Consider the following 7,583-nt stretch of genomic DNA (forward strand, 5'->3'; position numbering starts at 1 on the left):
TGAATTATAATTCCTGCAGACTTTAGACAGTCCAGCGATTACTTGGCAACTTAATTAACTTTTCTAAGGATAAATATAAAGATATTCATGAATATGCAATGAACAATTAAACATATAGATATGCGGAAAGTTACTTCGTACCTTGGGGTGATTAAGTCATTATACAATCAAAAGCTTTCAACCTATGACTGAAAAAGGATAATATTATGGCAACAATATAAGGTCAAAATTGGTCAATTCTGAGTCTTAACATACATATCTATAGATTACAAAAGTTACTTGATAACAGGAATGTCAGTGTCCACTTCACCCATTTAAGTATAATTGAATTCCTCTAAATAGTAATCAGTGCATTCCATCCATTAATTCCATGACTTAAATTCCTCCCAATAATAATCACAAGGCATTCTCTTCACCAATATTGCATTTGGTTCTCTCTTCTTTGATTCTATGTTTCTTGTAACACAACGAGTAAACACAATTGGTTGAATTCATTCATTTTGGTAACATTCAAACATAAATACTTTAAGTATATTTTTTCAATCTTATTCATAATTCATTATCAATATTAATAACCACCACACAATATTATTTTACTTTGAATGGTTATACAAAATAAGACAAAAAATTTTGTAACGTTGTTAATAAGTGCATTATATGTTGATTAACCTATATTAATCTTATTTCTAGTTCCATCAATCATAGAGAAAGATATCTAATCTATTTAAGTGCAAGGCTTCCTCAAATTTTGTTTTCTAAAAATGTTTTCATCTCCATAAATTTAATCTCTTTCAACATTTGATAAGAATAAGGTTAAGATAAATTCACACCACATTTATATAAAATAAAATATAATAATAATAATATAGAGAAATAATATAACCTCCATATTTAGGCCGATAGGCCTTCCTATGCATCAACAATCGTCAACACTTTTACTTTGCTCCGTTGGATCAAGTGAGACACTTTCAACCTTTGATTTGAAGTGTCACTGCTTTTTCCAAATATTGGTTGAGTTGCCTTACCGCTTTTTCCCATTCACTCTTGAAGATATTTTTACTGCTTTTTCCCTGCCAGTTGTTGTTGCTGTTCTTCTTCCCTGACTTTTCCCTGGCTTTTGGCAAGCACTGATTAGTATTAAGTATCTCACAAAGGGCGTTCTCACTTTCTGCATTGCATTGGCTTGCCTTGTTTCTTGTTCAAGTTTATTTTCTTTGTTGCTCACAGTTGTCGACATCTACAGACTCTGAAATTATGAGAAAAATCTTGGGAGAAAGTCCCAGGGATGCTTTAGCAATGCTTCTGACCACCATTCCAAAACAGCAGATGAGATCTTTAGCTTTGATGAACAGAGTCCACGACAGGAATCGGCTGTGGATGCCGGCCTTGACCTGATAGATGTGTGATCCATCATATCCATGTCTGCTGGTGTTGGGGAGCTGATTGTTACACCCACCATATCATCTCAGAGTGCCCAGGAAAATCAACCGTTTGAGGATGAGAGGATGAAGAAAAGGCACAGCCATAAGATTCCCAGAAGAGGTTGTATGCACAGCTGTCTTCAGCATTTTATTATGTATGTTTATGAATGCCTTACACACAAAAGACCGCAGAGGAATGGTTGAAACGCAACTAGGTACAGCATACTAGGTATGCTAATAAATTTCCGCTTACACCTGCTGATTCAATTATATTAATAGTGGTCTTTTTTCATTTTAATAACATGATGTTCCTATCCCCTGATAACCTCCGTGATTGATTGTCTGAGGTTTTTACAGGAAAATAAAACAGGCAAGAAGATGAAACGGTGGATGGTAATGGGAGCTTGGCAGCGTGAGAGCGGCCAATGCATGGCATGACTCAAAATTTTCAATGAGGCCCCTTAGTTTAGGATAGCAAAACATTAAACATATATCAGGAAAGAAATGTATGACCTTGACTTTGTTTGAAGTGCGAGAAACTAGATGCTTAAAAGAACTCAAGAAAGATGTTCATAACTTGATCTTCACTGTGGGAAAAACGTGCCAAAATTTTGATCATATAGAAGTTTTTAAATATTTTTGTGTATCACTATGCGCTAGTGTGTTGGTGTTGAATGACAGGTCGTGCAAGTTATATGGTATTCAAACTACTCAAAAAGAAAAAGAAATAGAAAATGTCTTATTCTTTTCTCTTGTTATTTTAAAAAACTTGTAATAATTTAATTCAAGTTTTTTCATTTTACGCCATAAACTTTTTGCATATATTTTTTTTAGAACTTGGGATAATCAAACTTTTTTAAGATGGCAAAATTAGAAAAATAGTTTATAATTCTAGAAATGAGGTATACTGGTTTGGAATTTTCATGGTTTTTTTAATACTGAGATAGATTTTCATGGTTTTTTGAATACTGAGATAGATACAATGCTTTGAGAGTCTATTTGGACAATTAGATCATATAGACTAGTACACCACTAAAATTTGCAATTCCAAAAACTATTTTTTAAATATTAAAAAAATTTACTAAAAAACTAATTAGCTAAAAATAGTGAAATTACTTAGATATCTATATATATATATATATATATATATATATATATATGACATTGCTCATATTAAAATGATTATTGGTTATTAATACATTTTTAAATAAATATCAATATTATTTTATTTTACCTAGTGAAATACTTTATTTATAGTCCATGTTATTATTATTATTAAATGTTTCATATCAATGTTATATTAAGATTGAATCAATTAGGCTAAATAACTAGGTGAAAATGGGATTACTCCATTTGGATTACTCTAAAATTGTTTACCATATATTTTGGGTGTTTCATGAAATCTGGTGTACATGGTGTATGTTTAACCTTGGATGGTTTGAAATGAATTGACACCTAGAAAATATGGATAGAAGCAGGTATGCTTTTGGTTTTCAATATCTATGAGTTTTATTAATAAATTTGTACAAGGAAAAGGAACGTGGTAGATAATGGCTATGCATGGAACCTAGTTTTTTCAACAGTTTCAATCCATTATTTCTTTATTACGGTGAAGCCGTGGAAAAATCGCAAGGGCTTTAACCGTAGAGATAGTGCTTTTATTTTATTTGGCAGTTTTTGCTGAATGGTTTTGCCCTGCCTATTAATTTTGCAACAGGGGAAGAGAAGAGTTCGCCATGGAGGGATATTATAAGACGAGAAGCTTCGATTTCTGAATCTATTTTCTTTTCTCTCACTTGTTTCTTATTTCTTTATCCGTCAAAATCTGCCGCAGATGCGGATTTTGTCTCTCAAATCTTTCTAACACGTTATTTGAATGGCCTGCCATGAATCTAGACGGGTGAAAAAACAAGCAGGACAGGTGAAACAACACGCAGGACAATAATACGCGTGCAAAAGGATGTTCGTACACCACTTTGCGGCATTCATTTTATTAGGTAAGGTGAGTAGCGATTCTTCTTTTCTCAAAGAGAGAAATCATTCGGTCATTTTCGGTTCACTCTCTGCAAATTCTATCAACTCGATCATTTCTTATTTAATTACTTGTCATTTTGCTCAATACCATTAGTTGAATGTCCAGAACCTATATTTATGAATATGACCCATGCAAATAGGTAGATGAGAATGCCCAAGTAAACAGTTAAGCTGGTAGAAGATGAAGGTTAACATTAATTGATTAATTTGTTCAGTATTGTCCTCTATATATGCACCATGGCATTTTTAACTTATTTTGTTGCAGGGAGCTGTGGCTGTTTTGCCATATTCTTGATATAGCAAGGAAGGTTAAACCGTTTTTGTTTATTATTTTGACCTCCCTCATGTCGTGGCCACTGCTCCCCATCTTCCAGGTTCCTAACAACACCTTTGCTTCATCAATGGTATATACGCATAACAATCTTATACATATAAATGTATGTAAATAGGTGTGGAGCACATGAGCGGAGACATGTTTGAAACCGTGCTCTCTGCGGATGCCATATTCATGAAGGTAAGTCTTGAACTTGCTGAGCTATCATGTAATTCAATTAGAATGAGCTGAGAGCGCATTTTGACTATACAATTTGTTTGTGTGATTTCATCAGTGGATCATGCATGACTGGGGCGATGAGGACTATATCAAGATATTGAAGAGTTGTAGGAAGGCGATCCCAGAGACGACGGGGAAGCTCATTATTGTTGACGTAGTGGCGCTGGACTCTAATCACAGAGGCGGTGATAATAATAATGGTGGCCAGAAAGAGAAGCCGGTTCTGGATCCTAATTTAGTTCTAGTATTTGATCTGGTAATGGTGGCGCACTGCTCTGGTGGGAAGGAAGGAACAAAGAAAGAATGGAAGAAGATTTTATTAGAAGGTGGATTCGGTCGTTATAAAATAATCACCATTCCTGATTTCCAGTCTGTGATTGAAGCGTTTCCTTCTTGATTATCTGCTCTTTATGGGTTCATTTTTAGTATTTACATTGTTAAAATGCAATCAAATTATTGTATTTACAAAATAAACGAAGATTTATCAAGGCCTTATGGAGACATGAAACATCCATAGCTAGTGATTTTCTTTAGTCTTACCTCGCACTCCTTAGAAGACAATGCATTAATGGGTCACGGGATGCTCCTCATCTCCTTCGGAGACATGGAGGATTTGTAGACAGTGTTGTCCTTTCCTCTTACCTCTCTATGAGTGATCCAGTCCAAGAAAACAAGGTTTTCCACAAACCAATTAACTCTTCTAGAAAAATTCAACAATTCCAATTTAATAATCCTATCGGCCTCTCTTTGTACCTTTTGGGACAATTGCTAGTTATAAATAATATTAATATAAAATCGCAAATTAGAAAGATATCTTCCTCATGTTTGTTTTAAGAGAAAGATATCATTTCTTTCCCACATGTTTAGTTATTTCGACTAATTTTTTGTTCTGTATTTTGTATAATTTGTATATGTTTACATTGCAAGCTTTAGATGATCTACGTTGGAAATTATCTCGTAGCTGGAACTATAATATTTCCTATATTGTTTTTAGTTTTGTGCTAGGAAATAATCTTATGTTCGGGTTGGTAAAGGCCATAAGCAAATCTACTTGTGCAATTTTATTTTTATTTTGGCAATTGAAACATAATTTTTCCATTCAGTGTTGAATAAAAGTTATAATTTTTTCCTTGGAAAACACATGTTCACACAAAAAAAAACACCAACATACATTCATTTAATATAGGATTTTTTAACCATTAAAAGATTTGTATTTTTTATTTATTTTAGGTGTTTAATTGATATAAAGTTAAGATAGATCTATGTAAAGTGTATTTTAGCCACAATGAATACACATCAATAATATTTCAACATCAAAACTAATTTGCATGCTTAGTTGAGGACTTTTCATATTATAACTACCCTCGAATAGCTTTCTCAAGTGCCAAGACAATTAAGTGTGTGGATGAGAAAGTAAGGTCTCGTGTTGTATATTGCATTGAACTCCGTCAATTATTGGCATGGAGTTAGAAATAAGAAGCATGGGGATTTATTGATGATATAAAGATTGATTTAATTTTAAATTTATTTATATCGGGATCAAATTCTTTGAAGCACAAACCTCTTTTTTAATGTGCAAAAACTTGAGGAAAAGTGCATATCTCGAAATATTTGATCTCACTCTACATTTTATAAATCTAAAGTTAACATAGATCAAAGATGATATATATTTCATTGACATATTAAATTGTCAACTTATTATTATTATTAAAACTATATTTTTTTATATGTAAAAACTTGATGAGACATTAATGTTGCACTCTCTCTCACTTGTGATTCATCCCTTCTATATTGAGATGTAAAATGTGCTTCTCAAACATATGATGTACTAAAAAGCATGACTTATATGGGAGGACTACTAAATATTTTGTGAATGCATCTCCAAGGTTGATACATAAAAACAGAAGTTTTAGGTTGTTAAACTATGGATGCATACCATCATAAGTGTTAGAAATTAGTAATTAGACTTGATTTTTTCTGTGTCCAATGTCCAAACTCATATTTCTCCCTTGTTGATTGTAATACTTCATCTTGATTTGTAATTAGCTTATTAGATCTCACTATTAAAATAAAGGGACTAAATGCACTAAGAAAGTGATATGGATTGTAGCCCAATGCAAATGATATGTCTAACACAACATTGCACTACTAAGTTGCACTAATAAATTAAAATGTAGAGAAGTTGACATCCATAATGTTAAAGTGGAAAAAAATGTCGACCATAACAATAGAAATGATCACAATAATATAAAAAAGGAATATAGTAATAAAATAAACCATCTTATTCTGAATCTTTTAAACTAAAAAGATTGAGCCTCAATTTAATTATTATTTGTCTCAATGCTTAATAGATACATGGTTAAGATGGATCTACGCTAATATAGCTACATAACTAGCATCCATGTTCATTATGTATACAACTCAAAGCTTCCCTATGGTACTCTTTCTATCAACTCAACTAAGTAGTTAACCACTCACCACAATTGACAATTTTATATTAATATTAAAACCCTTTTTAGACTTTTATTTGAAGTTTTCCGTTAAAAATCCTTGTTTCCTATTTGAAGACTTTGAAACTTTGTAACATGGAGTAACATGTACTATGCAATTGTTGATCACCTCTACTTGTGAGAACCAACATTACTCTACACCCGTGTTGATCATTTAAACTATATATGATATCAATGTAGTTAAATGATTATGTACATGGTGTCGCTGTGAAAAACACCCTCCAAAATTTTGCCTATGCTTGAATTTTGGAGCCTCCTTGTGATCTTATTGTCTCTCATTTTAAGTTTTCCGTTGTCACTTCATTTTCAGTTGATGTTTTCCAAGTGCTTAAGTCTTCTTCTGAGACTCTGAACTACTGAAGTCACTTGCTTGCACATGCTTAACTTTCAATGCGTCTACAAACACACTTCTTTCAAAAAATCTTAATGGTCGATGTTTATCTTTAAATTCAAGTATTGCGCAGTCCTTGAGATCATCAATGCTTGCACAGTCTCTCGAAACAGTGATTGTGCAATCCTTAAGGGTAGGCATTGTGCATCTCTTGAATATCGTGCGACCCTTGCTAACAATGCTTGCGTAGTTGACAGGGACAATGTACTGCACAATCCATATGGACAATCAATGTGAAATTTTGGTTAACAAACTCTCTTACTCTTAGTTGCAACTATATTATCATCTGAGTGATTTTTCTCAACTATCATTTTTGCATGCTTTGGTTTTCACAAGTTTTGTTTTCACTTTCACGACTGTCATGTTTGCTTGCTTTTGTTTTCACGAGTGTCACTTTTTCTTTCTCTTCACTTTAGCATGTCTCGCTTTCACTTTCTTTAGATTTTGCAAGTGTCATTTTCACTTTTTCTTACTGTCACAATTGTTTGCACTCTTGCATGTGTTGCACCTTAAACTATGCAGTCCCCTTCATCTACTGTGCATTACACATTTACAATGCCCTAACCTGACTCCTTGTCTCTCTAACTTGCTCAATTGTGCAATTCCTTCATCTAATGGACATCCTACTATGCATTGTGCAGTTCTAGTAGACAGTATGTCACCTCTATGTCACT

At 33.0% G+C, this 7,583-nt stretch overlaps 1 pseudogene; it reads left to right on the forward strand.

Annotated features, from left to right (window-relative positions):
* The first annotated feature begins 3,915 nt into the window (after positions 1-3,915).
* LOC149237805 (xanthohumol 4-O-methyltransferase pseudogene) lies at positions 3,916-4,405 on the forward strand (annotated as a pseudogene).
* Positions 4,406-7,583: the final 3,178 nt, after the last annotated feature.

Source organism: Pinus tabuliformis, chromosome 8 (assembly GCF_031772625.1).
Source record: "Pinus tabuliformis cultivar Carrire ecotype Pingquan chromosome 8, CPIR1, whole genome shotgun sequence".
Taxonomy (NCBI): Eukaryota; Viridiplantae; Streptophyta; class Pinopsida; order Pinales; family Pinaceae; genus Pinus; species Pinus tabuliformis.